The sequence below is a fragment of the Triturus cristatus genome, chromosome 7, assembly GCF_964204655.1.
Source record: "Triturus cristatus chromosome 7, aTriCri1.1, whole genome shotgun sequence".
Lineage (NCBI taxonomy): Eukaryota > Metazoa > Chordata > Amphibia > Caudata > Salamandridae > Triturus > Triturus cristatus.
The window spans coordinates 1,514,029,234-1,514,047,900 of record NC_140590.1 but is presented as its reverse complement, the minus strand read 5'-3'; the positions used below and the strand labels follow the sequence as shown (position 1 = coordinate 1,514,047,900).

The 18,667-nt window shown below is 43.5% G+C and overlaps 1 protein-coding gene across 1 annotated transcript in view; it reads left to right on the top strand.

Moving 5' to 3' along the window:
- Nucleotides 1-12,296: 12,296 nt before the first annotated feature.
- Nucleotides 12,297-18,667, top strand: part of LOC146812270 (uncharacterized) — a 95,904-nt gene continuing 89,533 nt past the window's right edge. The window contains exons 1-2 of the mRNA XM_085619276.1: nucleotides 12,297-12,418; nucleotides 12,677-12,769. The gene's annotated coding sequence lies outside the window, so the exon portion shown is untranslated. The remainder of the gene's footprint in view (nucleotides 12,419-12,676; nucleotides 12,770-18,667) is intronic.

Sequence of the window (18,667 nt, the reverse complement as noted above, 5' to 3'; positions counted from 1 at the left end):
ATGTAATTAGGACGATTCTCCTGCTTGGGAGCCGTTACTGGGTTTGAATTCGATGGCGAGTATGTCTTTTGATATCAGCTTACACAGGTCCGGGTTCGATTTAAAAAGCCGGATTATGTTAACAGTAATTTGGTCTCATTGGTATCTGTGGCTGGGTTGTGAATTTCAGTGGGTAAGGACTTAGTTGGCTTAAGATTTAATTCTGATGTTCGTTGAGGGATTGATATACTGTACAAGAAGGGGGCTTGCTCACTGACTTGGTTGGTTGATGCAGAGGTAAAAACTGTTTTGCACATACATGCCACAGGAAGTTGGCTGGATGGGGTTGCCAAATACTGATGGTCCAGTCCTTTGCTGGGATTAGCTGAGCAATGTAAGCCTGGACTGTTGCTCGTCAGTTGAGGTGGGGAAAAGGGTTCAGTGGTTGGTGAATGCTTTTGTGGGGACGTTATTGTGGCTGACATGTTGACAATTATTAGCTCTTCTTTGGTTTGTAATTGCCTGTTTCCAGTTTTTCGAATTTCATCCTGAGATATTAGATGTGGGGAAATGCCTTGAAGCTTGAGGTCACTCCGTTTTTGTTGAACTTTTTACTTTTAAGGGTCCTTTTGGGACGTTGGGGACTGGGCTGCTTGCAACTGACTGGTGGGGAAGGTAAGCACTGTGTTCGAAGCTTGTGCTGTCGCAGTGAGGATAGAGAGTCAACGATGGGAGAGCAGCAACATACTGATTGAACTAGTTGCACTTGAGATTGAGCTTTATTATCAGTGAATTGAGAGCCTCCAGTTTTTGATCAATTCCAACGGTGTACGCAGCAAGAGTGTTTAATAGATCCACCTGTTGATCCATTTTGTCTGAGTGGTAGTTCAATGCTGACACTGTAGATTGAAGGGTTTAGAGGAGCTGTGACCAGAGCTCGTTTAGGTAAGAAGATGAAGGGCTGACGGTCGATCTGTTGGATTCTTTGGTACAAAAGGATAAGTCGAACTGGGTATTGGGCATGGTGTTATGGCCCCAGCCTGTATTGATCTTTTGTTGACAACTGTTGGCAGTTGATGATGAAAGGGTTGGAGATGACGTTGTGGGGTTGCTTAGATGTTCGTTTGCCAGGGTTGCAACTTGCAGGGTGAAAACTTTAGTAGTCACTATTGAATGAGCCTTGAGGGCTTGGGACTTGTTTGCTAAGGCAGAAAACTGACTAGGAATCCAAACAGAATGATGGTTTGGCGAGGTCATCTTGTATCCAATGAAGGGTGAAGGGGAAACAGAAGCCAATACGTGAGAGTTGTCATCTTGTGAGTCAAAGGAGGACTGGTCGAGAGCCTGGACGAGAACCCGAAGTGATGAAGGTGCCTAGGAAGCTTCTTTTATTTGGGGATCGGCACTTGTTGGAAGGCCTGGGCGCGATGAACTGAGGCCTTTGTCGCCGGCATACACATGGATCATGGGCTGGACCAGTTTTTGGTGCAAGGCTGGGGCTAGGGCTGGGGGTGAGGCAGTTGAAGCAGGAGTCAAGGGTATGTCAAGTGAGCTTGATCTGGACTTCGAAGCGGTTGCAGAAGTCCCTCAAAGACATTTTTTTCGATGAAGAAACTGCGATAGCTGAAGGTCTCGAGTGCGTGTCTTTCCAGTTTTGATTTTCCTTGAGCACACCGACTCCACCAGCTCTGCTTGTTATTTGTTGGACGAGGGGAGGCTGAACTTGAGGTGAAGGCTGATAAGGTTGTAACTCGGTGCTGTATCCGAGGCAATACCCGGTTATAACTGTGGGTTCGACGATTTTGCCAGGTTTACAAGTGGGGATTGGTCCGCTGCTGCATCGTCAGAAACCCTCTTCTTGATGCCTTTTTTTGAAGGATTGGGTGGGGCTTTCCTGGTTTTCCCAGATCTTATCGCTGGAAGACATAGGGGGTAGAGGGTAGAGGGTGGCCCCTCACACACCCCCACTGACCGAGCTGCTTAGGCTGCTCAGAGTGTTCAAACGCCCAGAAAGCTCACCCGGGGGACCGTGGCTCAACGATGCCGTGCAGGCTGTAAACAATTGGTTGATTTCCTCCCTTGATGCAGGTGAAGCAGTGGCTGCGGTGGCAACAATGGCTACAATGGCTGCGGTAGCGGTGGCTTGTAGTGATTGCTAAGTGGCTGGGGTGGCTGGAGGCTGGGGTGACTGGAGGGAGCGGCGGGCCACTGAGGTGGCAGCACCTCGGGTTCCTTGGTCGCCGTGTTATCGGCAATGATAGCGGCAGCGATGGTAACTATGGCGGTAGCCATGGCTAGGGAGACGGCAGTGGCTGGGAGTGAAGAGAAGTGAGGAGCAGCTGGTGATGGTGGCGGGAGCAGGCGAACCAGGAGCGTGCAGGAAGCAGATAGCGGGCAGTAGGCAAACAGATGACGGGGAAGGGCAAGTGGGGCACGCTAGGCATGCTAGGCAGAATCGCAGGCTATACCCGATCTAATCGTGCCGCCTCCGCGATCTGCCAAGGGCACGCACTCACTGCGGCCGCCGGGTAATGGTGGCAACGCTTACCGCAGGAGCTCTGGCTCTAACCCCGGCTCTGGCTCCGGTTCCGGACGATCTGCCGATAATCTGCCGCACTCTCCGCGACCCGGGGGGTCTCCAAGGTACCGTAAGGAGTCGCTAACGCTGGACGCTCTGCCGCTGCACGGCCTCTCCGCTCCACAGGACACAGACACAGGTCAGACACGCCCCTTCCATCGGAGCCGCAAACTCAGGGATGTTCTTGTGAAAAATGATAATTGGGTAAAATAGTCCTTAAGTATAAACAAAATGTATCATGAATGATTGAGTAATAAGGGTACCCAGTGCCTGAAAAGTAGTGAAATAGCCCTTACAAATAGAATCCATATAGGGTTTTCTAGGATTTCTGGCTAACAACTTTGATGTTAACTAAATAATTAAAGCAATTAAGTGAAATAGGAATATTCGTAAAAAATGAAAAGTTCAAAAGGAGTAGGCCTCTGACTGCCATTTAGCTTTACAAAACCTTGATTATAAAATGGGGTTGATTACTTACCATGGTCAGTACAGATGCAGAGGCACTGTTTAGATAGTGGAGTAGGGCTTGCTTTGGTGGTGCTGAGGAGGACAGTATAAGATGGGGAAAATTGATACGTTGGCATTATATGAAAGCACCAGAGCCAAAAAATAGTAAATTGTATGTTAAATTTCTAGGTTGCAAAAGCATGGAACAACAAAAAAAGGGTCCAGTCTCTCTTTTTTGCTTAATTCTTGGCACTGGTAACCCGAAAGTAAAAAAAAAAAGAAATACTTTAAAATGTAAGCAGATAACATATCATTTCAATGTGTAACTCACTTTATACCTACATCATACAATTCACTTCTTAAGAGATCATAGTTGATGGTGGTTACAAATTCCCATAACTCCCTTGGCATGACCTGAATGTAGATGACAAGCAAAGAGCCAAGCATGGAGTGAGAAGCACTGCCAGATCACATTCATTGCATGCCAGTCTCTTAGCCGAACGCTAGGCTCAGGTTGTAGTTGGAGGAAAATAAATAAATTTTGCGGGAGAGGAGGGCATCATTAGATCTCACCTAAGGCAGCATGCATGTGCTGTCACTTGCAAGAGATATTGAATGCTAGAAGGGCTTGGAGCCTACCCATTCCTTAACATTTGTTGACTTTATTGTCACTCTTTTTTTGCTGCCTCATAATTGGCCAGTGTGTGCAGGCTTCACTTCCTATTCTTTCGTGTGGAGCATGGACCAAGTATTGATTTTTCATCTTGATTAGGGACTTTCACTGATTGCACTGTGATTGAGGTACTATTTTTATTTCTTATTCCCCTGTCTTCCATGTTCACATTACTTCTTCCCCCTCCAACCCTCTGTTGTCCATGTTGCTTCTTCCCTTCCCACAGTCCCTTATTTATGTTGCTATTTCCCCCTCCCTTGTCCTTATTGCTTCTTCCGTCCCCACCCTCCCGCTTGCCAGGTTGCTTCTTCCCTCTCACCCCACCCTCCTGTTGTCTTTGTTGCCCCCTACCCACCATGAGAAAAATAATTTGCATGACATGGCCAGCACTGGACATGTCATATCGCTTTGTTTACCGTCCCGTTGCCTTTTTCCTACCACTTTCCCTCCCTTTGTCCGTTTTGCCCACATCCACCTGCCATAAGAAAAAAAAGCACTATGACACGGCCAATGCTGGCCGCGTCATAGCATTTGTTTTCTAACTTTTATCCATTCCACACAGCAGTACCCTGCTCTACAACATGGCTAAAAGACATTGGAAAATCCGATAGCTCTTGCACAGGCGAGACCTATTGGCTTTGCTAATGCTGGGTTTTCCTTGTGTCGCTAAGTTTCTTTCATTCACGAAAAGTAACATGCTTAATTGAATTTGAAGTTCTTCGTTTATACAGTGCATCAACACAGTACCTGTAGAGCAAGACCATGCACCGGTCCAAAGAAAGAAAATAATAAAAAAACAAATGTAAATAAATCACAAGGAAACTACATCAACATAGGCAAAAAAAAAAATGCTTGTAAATATAACAAACAGTCGAACCCAAAAAAAAAAAAATACATACGAGCCCCCCCTTAAGAATAAATGTGGGCAGCTACTTTTGCCAGTACTGTGATACCAGAGGTATTGTATATTTGGGTTTTTTCGGAGTCACAGTTGAAAAATGTTGATAACAGCTGCTTACGCCCATCTATCAACAATAACAATGGCGTATTTTTCGGTCCTCTCCTTTGCTATTTACAGTACACAGGTCGTCGAGTTCTTTGAGAGGGAGAGAACAAGACAAAAAAACAGGCACGCGACTTGGTTCCCATTTGACTTGTTTTAGGAAGTTTGATGAATATAAAAGGTTCAAAAGCGAGCGCAAAAATTACAGGACCGAGGCTGTCGCAGGTTTAGAACATTTTGTTTCAGCTGTAAGCGTTGGGGCCCTGATCCTGTCCAGAGACGAGCAAGGACTTTTAATTGCAGCGTTTAGCAAAGGTAACTTTACTCATCTTGTCGAACTGGTAAAGTGACATGGCTCGGAGTTAAATGTCCAGAAAACCCTTCATGACAGTTTTTACACTAGGGCCATCATTATGTGTGGCTCGGATTTAGGGACCGATAATGCCGCACCTGTCATTACTGATAGAGAGGCACAGGGCAGGACTGGGAACCCAAAGCAGCCCTGGCAATTTTGAGGGATCAGCCCCCCTGCTGCTTTTGTTACTGGGGGCCGATATGGCAACAGCGATGTAAAACTGGCCCTGGTAACAAAAACGTCCCCCACTGCTGCAAAATTGGGCCCACCCTTCCAGACCCCGGGAAACGCTCAATGCCCAGTACGCCAGTCCGGCCCTGGAGGTATTTCCTGGGAAATCCAGTGGAGCTCCTATGCCTCTTTATGGAATGAGGAATACCACACGGAATTGTTTTTGCACCCACCCCTACAAGTAAACCACAACTCATTGCATTTTACTGAGGGAGAAGTCTTCCAGGTATGACCTGTGGGATTTGTGTGCTGCACAAATGCGGTGTTACTGCACCCGGTAGTATCAGGTGTTGTAAACTCTCACCTCTTGAATTGCCGATGTGGCTGGCAACCCATATTGCATACTCCATGGGGAATACGGTGCTTCTTATAATGTGGGCCTAAGTGTTGAGACTTGTTGGTTGTTGCAGTGCCTCAGAAGATCCTTCATTTGGGAACAAAGTCTTTTTCCACCCAGCTCTATTTAACTGGAAATATGTATATTGGTGGCTGGTATCTTGTAAAGGTATAAAAGTAGAGATTTTTTTTTTTAATGCAATTTTACTAAATATGTAACAAGCTTGGAGATGGAGAATTTGGTATACAAAAGATTTGAAAAATGAAATTCAGGGCCTCCACAGTTGTGGTGGGGGTCCCGCAGTCATGGGGGAGTCTCCACACTCAATGACTGTGGAGCCCCCGCCATGAGTGCGAAGGGCCTTTGTGAATCACACCCTCGGTCCGCCTTTCCTCAGGGAAGGCAGCCATTTAGTTTTTTTGTTTGGATAACTGGCACTCCAATTTACTAGCCCTATTTTCTCCGTATGTGGCTGGATTCTTAGTTCAATCAATCACAATACTTTATTCGATATAATAAAATACCATAAAAGTACAAATAAAATACATCATAGTATAAAAACAAAACAGTTCAACAGCTTAAAATAATACATATTCAGTTCATCCGTGATTAAGAACCCCTCCCCTCGTCAAATTCATTCATACTTGAGGCCATTAAAAAACTGACGTCACGGGCCACATTTGTTCACCCAATGCCCCTTGTTGTTCTAAGCCTGACCGCTGCCCTTAGAAAATTTACAGTGCAAAAAAGAGTTAATGCGTCCAGGGGCAATTTTAAAAATAACAGGGCCAACCTTGCATGTTTGAATCTAGCTTTCTTTAAAATACATTTTAAAAAGAAGCTCCTAGGTTGTGAGTAAAAAGGACATAATAAGACGAAGAGTATCCTGTGGAGACCGATGGTCGCAGCCACACGGACCCTTCAACTCTATAGACGGAGTATATCCTGCCGGGTCAGCTAGTATATGGTGCAAAAGATTAAGCCTAAACCGTGTCATTATAAATCTATCTTGGGCATTATGAAAGTAAGATAAGTAAGGCTCAATACCCACGCAAGTTTTGGTCAACAGATGTTCTCTCACTGTCGGCTTAATCAGGTCCCTATCTTCCCTAAGTGTTGTGACATGCTTGAGAAACCGGTCCTTGACCATGGCCTTATCCTGCATAGATATTTTTGCAGGATTGATAAAGAGATCTGCACATCCTATTCCTTCTAAGGTCTCCTTCACGTACTTGAGCCATGGGATATTCAGCCCCCGGTCGCGGGCGAGGTAGTCTGCTAAGACCTGCCTACTGAATGTGGCCTCCGTGTTTGCCCAGATTTTAGCCCAGCAGACTAAGGGTTTGACTCCCAACCTATCCCTGATGTACCGGACGGCAAGTTCTTTGTGGACGATGTAGGAAGGTATACTCTGAGGCACTTTCAGTAAGTGCCGAAGGTACTTATTTTCATCTATTTGTAAATGCTGCGTATCAATGAATCTCCATACCTCGCTTCCATAGAGGACTTTGGCACAACACATGGCGCTGTATAATTTCAAAATTTGCTCCGGTGACCAACGGCCTAGCCTTTGTGCAAAATTCATGATCGACCCAGAGCAACTAGCTAAAATGCGACATTTCTCCTCCAATAGATTTTTTTTAATTTAGACGCCCATCAAATAAAATCCCCAGGTACGAGAAAGAGTGGACCTTTCCCAGGCGATGGGATCTAATCATATAAACGTACTTTATGCTTGGTTTTTTTCCCGCTTCCATTGTGTATGACTTGGATAGGTTAGGGGACATATCTAGGTTCTCCATAAAGGAAACAAAGCCATCTATCAGAGCCTGCAGCCCTTTGGGCGTGTGGGCAAGGAGGACCGCGTCATCCACATAAAGCAGGACAGGAATCCCTCTTGAACCAATCCTCGGTGTATCAACTTTTAAGGTGCTAAGTGCCTGATCCAAACTATTGATGTACAATGTAAACAGAAATGGGGCCAGGATGCAGCCCTGTCTGACCCCACATAAGCATGGGAAAGGGTCGGTAATGCTTCCCTCCTGATTATATCTGACTGAGGCGGAGGTGTTCTGATGCAGAGATTTTAAAATGTTAATGAGTCCGGGATCCACGCCCAGTCCACCCATGATTGCCCATAATTATCTTCGGTTAACATGGTCAAAAGCCGCCGTCAAGTCCATGAATGCCAGGTACACAGTTTCTTGGCTGGCAATAGTGTACTTGGCTACAAGTAGATATAAATTAAGGCATTGATCGGTGGTTGACTTTCCTGTCCTAAAGCCATATTGGGTGTCAGTTATGATATGCTGATCCTCAGCCCAGTCTATTAGCCGGCTGAGGATAACCCATCCTAAAACTTTTGCTGACACGTCAATTAGGGAAATTGGTCGGTAACAAAGTGGACTATCCTTGTTACCTTTTTTGAAAATGGGAACAATCGTGGCTGTGGACCAGGATGGCGGCATGACTGTATCTACTGCTGCATTAATAACTCTTGTTAAGATGGGTGCCCAAAGATCTACTTCACTCAAAAAAAGGTCAGGTGGGATCCCGTCAGGACCCGGGGCCTTGTTTCGGGTCAGGCCTTCAATCCCTACCTTGATCTCATCCAGAGAGAAAATTGTCGGGGTGATATTCTGTTCCACCCATCATCCTCCGACTGAGCCTCAACCAAGCAGTGATTATAGAGCCCATAAAAGTGCTCATGCCATTGCCCCGGCAGGATGTTATTAGCTACCCTGGGTTTATCCTCTGCCTTTGAATGTGGGGTGTACCATTTTGTCCTTCCCAACTTCAACCAGATCCATGGTTTGTGTAAGGGCATGAATGTTTCGTAACTTACATAGTGCCCTTCCCTTCTTTGTATGTTCCATATGCGGGCCCTCTTCCATGGTACACGATGACCAGTCCCCACCATTAATTCAAGTTCGAACACAGGTAGTAATTGAAGTCACCAGCTAAGACCAAATGAGGCATCAACGCCCCTTGCTCCTGTGTGTGGGTGAGCCTACTGTCCAGCTCATCCACTCTTGCAGTACTCTGACCCGGTAAGGTCGCATTATAAAAATTAATAAAAATTAGCTTGTGACCCTTATTATAGAACCTAAGCCCCTGCATGGAGTCAGAATTCCAATCCAAATCGGTCCAACTGCCCTGTATCCTGAGATCGACATATATAATCAATCCTTCCCTTGCTCTCCCTGACACTGCCTTGCGTAGGTTTTATAACCCTCATGGTGGAAGGTACTACTCTCTACTTCCCATGTTTCCTGTAAACAGATAATTTGGAATTTCCTAATATAAATTAGCCAGTCTCCATTTTTGAATTTGGCAGACAAACCAGCTATGTTCCAGGAAACTATTTTAAAATCTCTCTGATAATGTCTATCTAGACTGTCTAATGTATGGTGGGATTGAGCTCCATGGAGTTCCATGTTTGGGTGATTAAGCTCTTGCATACAGGGTGCCAAGTGCTCTAAGTGGGTTGGATTTACATCTTCCTCATTTAAACTCGCCATAACTGTCCCTCCCAAGTCTGTGGTAATAACATTATTTCCATGTCTATGAGCACCCTTAACTGCCCCCGGCAAGCCCAGTCAGTCGATGTCATTTAGATCCGTTTCATTGCTGAGGGGGGCATACCGATTATATACTGGGACTGTGAGGCCTCCCCCATACGTTCCGACCACATGGCCCCCTTTGTTCATGATGGTTTTTCGGGTTCATCATGTGTCTATAAAAGAACCCCAAAGAGAGCATTTTAATACGTGGGCCACCCTCATCTTGATAAAACCCCTTACTCTGGGCGAGCAGCTTGTGTACGAGCTCAGAGTGCCTTAGGTTCACAATCACGCAGTCCCCTGGGAAAACTTTCCTGGAAATGCCAATCCAGGACACCCTTCTAGCCATCAGAATGTGCCTGTGATTGGTGATGTTAAATCCTACATTCCTACACATCCAGTGCGCTGCCTTGTTAATCAACATTAGGGGTGATTCTTCTCCATTGCTCATGCAGGTCGGGACGCCTGTCAGGACCTCTGTGTATGGACATGATGTGGGTGGTAGGTCTAGAACCGGCAGGTCTGGGGTACCCAGGGTACTGCGAACTGATATCTCCACAGAGTGTTGGTTTGTGGTGGTTCTACCTCCTATATTAGTGGGGGCAAGTTGTTGGACTGTGATATTACCTGCGGTCCCTGCCCTCAAGTCCCTGTGACCCCTGAGGGTAATACTTATGTTATTTAAGTTTCCTTCCAGAGGAGCTGGGGGTGGCACTCTGCTTTTCCCATCCTGTATGCCCAAGGACTGTTCATTAACGTTGTTTTCCCCTCCTTCCCCTCTGCTCTGATGGGTAAGACTGGTGAATTGGGACCCTCCTGTGCCCCACAGCGGCTAGATACACACTGGCTAGCCTCATTACCTGGAGCATTATTCTGCACCAAAAATAGCGACAATTTTTCCTCTATTGACCGTAGTTTGGCTAGTAAGGGCCCCAAAAGAGCAGTTAGCATCGTTTCCGCCCTTTTCCAATGCTCGGTGAAGTAGTTACATTACTTGAGGTCGGTGTAGTCAGTGCAATAGCCCCACCCCCCTGCCCCAGCAATGAACCAGAATCAGTATCCCTTGCAATATTCTGTAAGAGGCCACTGTCAACAGACTGAATCTCTATAGGATCTTGCAACAGGGGAGATGACAGCAGAGGCAGAACAATAGAGGTGGCTCTTTCTACGTTATTACTACCTTCCGGCATGGCTAGACACAAATGATCCCCGTCATTGGGGGATTTAGTCATAGCTAAACTGCCCATGGATGAGCGTTTTTGAGCCACAATAGTGTCCAGGGAAAGGTTTTTCTCCGTGAGCTGGATTTGATGAACCAGTAGTGATTCTGCTCTAGTTAAAAAGGCATCTAAAGTCCCTGTGACCCCACCACCCGCCAAGGAGCCCATGGCCTTATGCTTACTCATTCTGCAAGCAGAGTACACTTGAACACGAGATGCCAAAGACAGTACCTTTTTGTCCTTGCTTGACTGCCCTTGGATCCACTCTGCGGTTATATAGTGTATCTTAGTACCTGGATGTCAGGGGGGTGGCCCAGCCCTGCCTCGTCCTGTCACGGACGGCGCAAACGGGCCCGCCCTTGGTCCTGGCTGCTTCCCGCGCCGCCGGATGGGGAGAGGCTGCGCTATAGGCGCGTTGGCTATGCCTCCCCCTCACTCGCGGCAGCTGCGGGATGGAGCGATGCACTCTGGGGGTTGTGGTCCTCCCCAGAGTGTGTAAAGCAATGGGGGTAACGCTGGATTGGCGGCATAGCCCCTGGGACCCTCGTCCCACCAGGGGGTCTGTAAAGGGCAGTTGCGGCGTTGCAGGCAGCTAGTGGACACAGCGAACAGGTAGCAAGATCTCTTAGTTTCCAAACATGAATGCGCCCGGACATCGTTCCTGTATACTATGTTATTTTCACCATAGCAGCCATAGTGGCAAATGTCTCCCCACAAGCGATGGATTGCTCTCAGCTAGTCACTAGCCTTTTCCTTTTGCCTCCTTTACATTGTCTAATAACATAGCTCTCTCAGCCTACTCGAAGTCTGGAACATGTTTATTAACAAAAACAAAGAAGTTGGTAATCTTGAAATGAACCTGGGGGCTCCTCCATTTGAGTGGGTGCCCTGTTCTTCACACTCACTGTTCTTCTTCCTTAATTAGAGATGAGCATTCAGCTTCCTTTTGATGGTGAAGCCTCAACCAGCTCTTCTATTGGCCACTCCCAGCTGGTGGCACATCTGCCAGAGCCCCACAAGCACCAAAGCAGAAAAATAAAATGCTAATAAAGTTTATTACCATTTTATTTTTCAATAATCTGTGACCCGGCCCGAACTTAGTGTCAGAACGGGGCCAGTGCTGCTGAGTGGCAGCAGCAGGGAGCTGTGTGCTTTAAAATGGCGAACACCCATTACAACGATGTACTCACTTCGCGGTGCCATGACAACGCAATTTTCACATTGCGGGAAACTTTACATCGTACGGCTGAACAACGCAAGTTCTTGCATCGCAGTGTCCTTCACATAGCATGCTATTACTACTCAAGTTTGGGTAAGTAATAGTTTCTTTGTTTTACATTAATAGCGTACTACGCAAGTCTGTCCAAATAAATAATATTACATACAATAATAATATTAATATACAAAGATTGTTATACAAATATATATATATAGCTATAAAAAAAATATACAGAAAATTATAGTATTATTATTAGTACTTATCTTTTTCCCACGCGTTATCATTGGGTGCAATGGGTGACATTGTCCTTTTTTTATTCTCACACACAACGATTACTACCAAAGGTTTCAAGTTCCCTATGCAAGTATGGGTAAGTAATAGAGTAACAAAATATTGATTAATTAATAACATTAATATAGGAAGATTGTTATAAAAATATATATATAGAGAGGAAAGTATTATTAGTGGTACTTATCTTCTGGCCAATTAAATAAGATTATTATTAAACAATATTGATATAAATATATATATATGCATTAATTACTAATATTTATATAGAAAGATTCTTATGAAAATATATATATAGCTATAAAAAAATATATATAAAGAAAATTAAAGTATTATTAGTAGTGCTTATCTTTTTCCCACACGTTAACATTGGTTGCAATGGGTGACATTGTCCTTTTTTTAGTTTCACACACAGCGGTGAGGTTTGGTGACGTGACGTATTGTGACGTCAGCGTACATGCGTACATTGCGTCATTCCTTCGGTCGTCGCGAGCCTGAGAAGCTGGCTGGGAGAGGTCCGTTAAGGTAGGACACTTTTTACATCCAATTGAAGACATATATTTTGAACAAGGTACATCTTAACTGAAGAGGGGGAGGTAATTATAAAGATTTATGGTTGGTTAATAACAAAAAAGCAGGCCCGGAGAGGTACATTGTGTTAATAATGCTAATGGTGTTAATAGTGGCACTAATGCTATATATTGATATATAAAGATATAGAATGGTATTATTTGGGCCTGATATAGAGCACATGACATTGAATGCTTTTTTTACTTTTTACAGTTGGGGTTGACACTGACACGCATATGGACCTGACGCCAGTCCGGGACTCTTCGCAAAAAAACAACAGCAGGTGGAACGGAGAGCTACGACAAGGTAAAGGACTACAACTTAATTCATATTATTTAATGTGCACGGGAATGGTAATATGCCACGTCTTGCTCTCTTTATTCTACGCCAATAATAATGACAAGCTTGATTTACAAGGAATTGTACTTTCTTACAAGTATTTATTATGAATGCTTTATTTACATGTTGATTAGACTACACAGTTTTAACATCGGTGTGATGCAAAAAAAAAACCTTGACATCCAGTGCAATCGCAAATTTACATTTAGCATTTTCAACATATCGAGTCCAATACCGGAGTACTTTTAGCCATAATTGTAAATGCAAATTGTAATGTAAATGTACCGCTATTACAAGACAACCCCACCACACAAAAAGCCCTGGTTTAGCTGCAGCCTAATTCCAGGGAGTTTACGAGCCAAAAAGCGAAAACATTACGCGTTGTAATGGCGTGCGATATTTCTGTATGCGTCCTAATGGATTGTGCTATAGGGTAAACGGTTCAGTGACTGAATATCGAGGGACATAATATAGAATGCCCAAAATATCGACGCCAAAATATAGAAGGACAGAATATAGACTCCCTATCTACAAACAGGTAAGTAATAAAATATCGATTCCAAAATATAGAATGTCAAAATATAGTTAGCTAAAATATCGAATTTTTTAAATGTTTTAAAAATAATATAAAGGTAATTAAATATTAAAAAATAATTAAATAAAACATACATAATATAATATTAAAAAGTTTAAAATGTAAAAATAATAAAAGTAATGTAAAAAAAGTTGAGATTTTGTTGGATAGTGAGAGCGTAAAAATTACTATTCCCACTCCAGTGAGTGCAACAGTAGGGAAAACGTAGGATAGCGTAGGGGTAAAAATTACTATTCCCACTCCAGTGAGTGCAACAGTAGGGAAAATGTTGGATAGCGTAGGGGTAAAAATTACTATTCCCACTCCAAAGAGTGCAACAGTAGGGAAAGCATTGGATAGCAGGAGAGTAAATATTACTATTCCCACTCCAGAGAGTGTGCAACAGTAGGGAAAGCGTTGGATAGCGGGAAGGGAAACATTACTTTTCCCACTCCAGTGACTCCAACAGTAGGGAAAGCATTGGATAGCGTAGGGGTAAAAATTACTATTCCCACTCCAGAGAGTGCAACAGTACGGAAAGCATTGGATAGCAGGAAGAGAAAAATTACTATTCCCACTCCAATGAGTGCAACAGTAGGGAAAGCGTTGGATAGCGTAGGGGTAAAAATTACTATTCCCACTCCAGTGAGTGCAACAGTAGAGAAAACGTTGGATAGCGTAGGGGTAAAAATTACTATTCCCACTCCAAAGCGAGCAACAGTAGGGAAAGCGTTGGATAGCGGGAGGGTAAAAATTACTATTCCCTCTACAGAGAGTGCAACAGTAGGGAAAGCGTTGGATAGCGGGAAGGGAAAAATTACTATTCCCACTCCAGTGAGTACAACAGTAGGGAAAGCGTTGGATAGCGTAAGGGTAAAAATTACTATTCCCCCTCCAGTGAATGCAAGAGTAGGGAAAACATTGGATAGTGTAGGGGTAAAAATTACTATTCCCACTCCAAAGAGTGTAACAGTAGGGAAAGTGTTGGATAAAGAGGGTAAAAATTACTATTCCCACTCCAGTGAGTGCAACAGTAGGGAAAGCGTTGGATAGCGGGAGGGTAAAAATTACTATTCCCACTCCAGTGAGTGCAACCGTAGGGAAAGCGTTGGATAGCGAGAGGGTAAAAGTTACTATTCCCACTCCAGAGAGTGCAACAGTAGGGAACGCATTGGATAGCGGGAAGGTAAAAATTACTATTCTCACTCCAGTGAGTGCAACAGTAGGGAAAGAGTTGGATAGCGGGAGGGTAAAAATTACTATTCCCACTCCAGTGAGTGCAACAGTAGGGAAAATGTTGGATAGTGTAGGGGTAAAAATTACTATTCCCACTCCAAAGAGTGTAACAGTAGGGAAAGTGTTGGATAGTGGGAGGGTAAAAATTACTATTCCCGCTCCAGTGAGTGCAACAGTAGGGAAAGCTTTGGATAGCGGGAGGGTAAAAATTACTCTTCCCACTCCAGTGAGTGCAACAGTAGGGAAAGCGTTGGATAGCGGGAGGGTAAAAGTTACTATTCCCATTCCAGGGAGTGCAACAGTAGGGAAAGCATTGGATAGCGGGAAGGTAAAAATTACTATTTTCACTCCAGTGAGTGCAACAGTAGGGAAAGAGTTGGATAGCGGGAGGGTAAAAATTACTATTACCACTCCAGTGAGTGCAACAGTAGGAAAAGAGTTGGATAGCGGGAGGGTAAAAAATACTATTCCCACTCCTGAGAGTGCAACAGTAGGGAAAGTAATGATTTAATATTAAAATAAGATTACATTAATTATCAATACCAATAAAAAGTTAATTAAAAATAATTACCAATTAATAAAAATGAATTACCATTGGAAAAAATGAATTACCAATTAATAAAAATGAATTACCAATTAATAATTAATTACCAATTATTTATCAATACATATGAATAAAAATTAATATTTACTTTATTACAATTAAATTACTTCCCACCCAATTCCCCTATAAACCCACAATCCGCTCCTAATAATAAAAAATACAATTAACATAATTATCAATTAATCAATTAATATAAATTAATATAAATTAATTACCAATTAACAATTAATTATCAATCAATTAATTATCAAAACATATAAATATAATAATTATTTAATTTACCATAATTAAATTACTTCCCACCCTATTCCCCTATAAACCCACAACCCGCTACGGAATTAAATTACGCAAAAATTAAATTACATAACATTCGTTTAAAAAAATTAAACATACATTACAAAAATAATACATAATTTTAACACATATACTACCATACATAACACAATTTTTTTTCTCGATATTATGGAAATCTATATTTTTAAATTCGATATTATGGAAATCTATATTTTTAAATTCTATATTATGGAAATCGATATTTCATACCCCAGTTTCGATATTCTGACCTATCTATATTTTGATAATTCGATATTCTCTCCTATCTATATTTCAGAGTCGATACTCTGTCCTGTCTATATTTTGGATTCTATATTTTGGTCGTTCACCAGGGTAAACACCTTTGGCGTTGAAACGCCACGCGGTGGAAAATTGTGCGGAGTAAAAGTCTTTGCGATGTGGAAACTGCGTGCTAAAAGCACACGTTGTAATGGTTTGCGATGTACTATCATACAGCCTTTAAAATGGGCATGTCTCTTTGGCTGCCCGTCTTGGGACAGCCAGCCAGACATGCACATTTTAAAGTTCTCTAACCTAGCTGTCTTAGACAGCTGGGTTAGAGAAAGCGCAGGTCTCCAGTGATCTTAGGAGCGCTCACAGAGCCTGCTCTAGCCAATCCTGGTGCTGCTGTCTTGTTGTGAGAGCAGCACCTGGATTGGGTAGTGCAGTTTGCTGGTTCAGAGCTTCTAGGATGAGAGTAGATGCCCGAGGGAGGACGACGTCGAGCAGCAAGTTAGAAAGGTGTGTACATTTATTTTTTTATTTGTTTTCCGCGCCTCCCGCCACCAGCCGACACTGGAAGCAAACCCATATAACTTTGCTCTACCAAAGTTATTGAGCTTATATTGCAAATATATCTTGGGATTTCATTTTTTGTATACACTTTCTTCACATAGCCAAAGAAAAAAATCACATGACAAAAAGTGAAATTGCAGATAATAGGGGCTGGAACAGGTGCCTCGCCTACTCACAAGGAAGCTGTGAAGAGATCTTAAAACAGAGAGACACGGCAGAAGCTTCTCTGCTGAGCTAAGAATCTAACTTTCTCGCCTACGAGCTCCACAGTGAAAAAGAGGTTCAGTCCCTCCTAGGTAAGATGACCTGCTCATCTTGATACAACATAGGAGTATATTGGAAATAGGGATTTAAAATAACATGGATGGTGCCAAAGCAGCGTTCTAATAAATGTAAAATTATTCGTACATTTACAGCATGACGCCTGCAATATCCCAATTACCCTTCCAACAACACCCCTGCATGGTGAGCAAAATGTAAATATTGATGCCTTTGCAACAGTGGATGAAGCTGTACTATGTTATCAAATTGTGCCCGAGGTGAAGCTTGCTTCCTCAAGTCACAACGGGTCTGTTTTGGGTGAGGCTATCGGTGACTTCTTGCAGCCAGTTGTCCCATGAGGGATGAGTAGAACTTGCAGCTGCAGGAGATCATTTGGTGCATGGACATAGCAGAGACACTGCTGCTGAGCTGGTGTGATTAATCCACTGCAGCTAAGCACTGCATGTGACCAGCTGTTCCTTGAAGTCACTTCACCCAGGCAGTAGGACTTCCTTGAGTGGGAAATTACAGGGTGTGGCGGTGGTTTACCATCTCGCAACCATGGCCCGAAGCTGCTGCGGATCGTGTTCCAACTATGCTGTAGGCTTGTTTAAAGCTGGTAATTTGTTCTCCCTTTTTGAACAAAAGTTGCAAGCTTCAATATTTGAGAAGCTTGCAAAGTTTAAAAAAACACACAGTTGAAAGACAACATGGAGCTTCACAACCCTCCTATTATACATTCACCACACTGTAAAAGGCCTCTTAATGGAAAGTTTACTTGTGCTGCCCCCTTCCAGCCTTACCCCAGTAACATCAGCATGGTTGAATGTTCATCTACACATGAAACAGTTTGTCTTGCATGCTCACACCTACACTTGGCTATGCTAAGTCTGTATAGGATCCCGATGCCCCGAATACCATGCAATAATGGAGGCAGCATAAATCCTGCGATTATGCTTATTTCAGAGGGCCAACAACAGTGTATCTGAATGTCACACAAAAAGGCACATCATCAAAACTAATCTTCAATACAAGGAGCTGTAAAAACACCACCTCATACCAGGTTTGCATTATCACTTTACTCCTGCAATTCAGAAAGGGGCAGGTCTTTGTCAGCCATTCCTTTGCCCCACGCAGAGCCTCCCTCCTTGTTCCCAGGCCACTGGCTCTGCTTCATTTCCTCCCTACCCTACTCTGTATTTTCACACCATCACTGATCTATCTCGTGGTGCTAGTTCCCCATCTGTGTTGTACAACACTCGTAGATTTACATTGTTGGACTACCCATACATACAGTGCAGCAACACCATCTTGGGTACTCCTTAAGTGCCAAAAGGAGGACACACTATTGGAAGATGTAGCTATTCCAATAAAACCAGCATTAGCAAAGCCAATAGTTTTGACGCTTGCATTACAGCGCTGACCAAAGCAATAATTAATGCCTTCTGTAGTGCAATACCATTACACGATTGCCTAATGTGTACAATGCATGGATGAGATAAAACATTAAAGGTGTGATGCTTTTCAGATGTTAAACAGTCCTTTATGCATTCGAGTGGAGGAGGAAGGAAACGTCTAAAGAGCTAATAGAGAAACTAAAATACTCCAGTAGGAGATTGAAAAATGCTGTGTAAAACTGCATGTGTTTCATAATGCCCCAAGTCAAAGGCTGAAGGTTCCTGAGCCAAATAACCTAATGGCTGTAGGAGGCTGAACCAAAGCCCCTTAGAGTATATATGGAATAGGTTATGTTTGCCATGAATGAATGAAGCAACATAACACTGCAAATCTAAACAAGCATTTACAATGCAATGGTCTCGGCATTGGTAAAGTTAGAGCTATTGGCATTGCTCATGACATTATTTTTGTTTAAGTCAAGTTAGCGCTATATAGAAACTGCCAAAAAAAGTGACGCTTCAGCAGCTGCTGCTCTCAGAACGACTCACCTCGGATGAAGATTCTAAACCGCCATTTTCAGCGTTCCACTGAAATCTAGAAGCTTCCGGGTTCACAGACGGCTGATGATCACGCGCAAGGTTTAGCTGGACAGGGCGCTTACAAG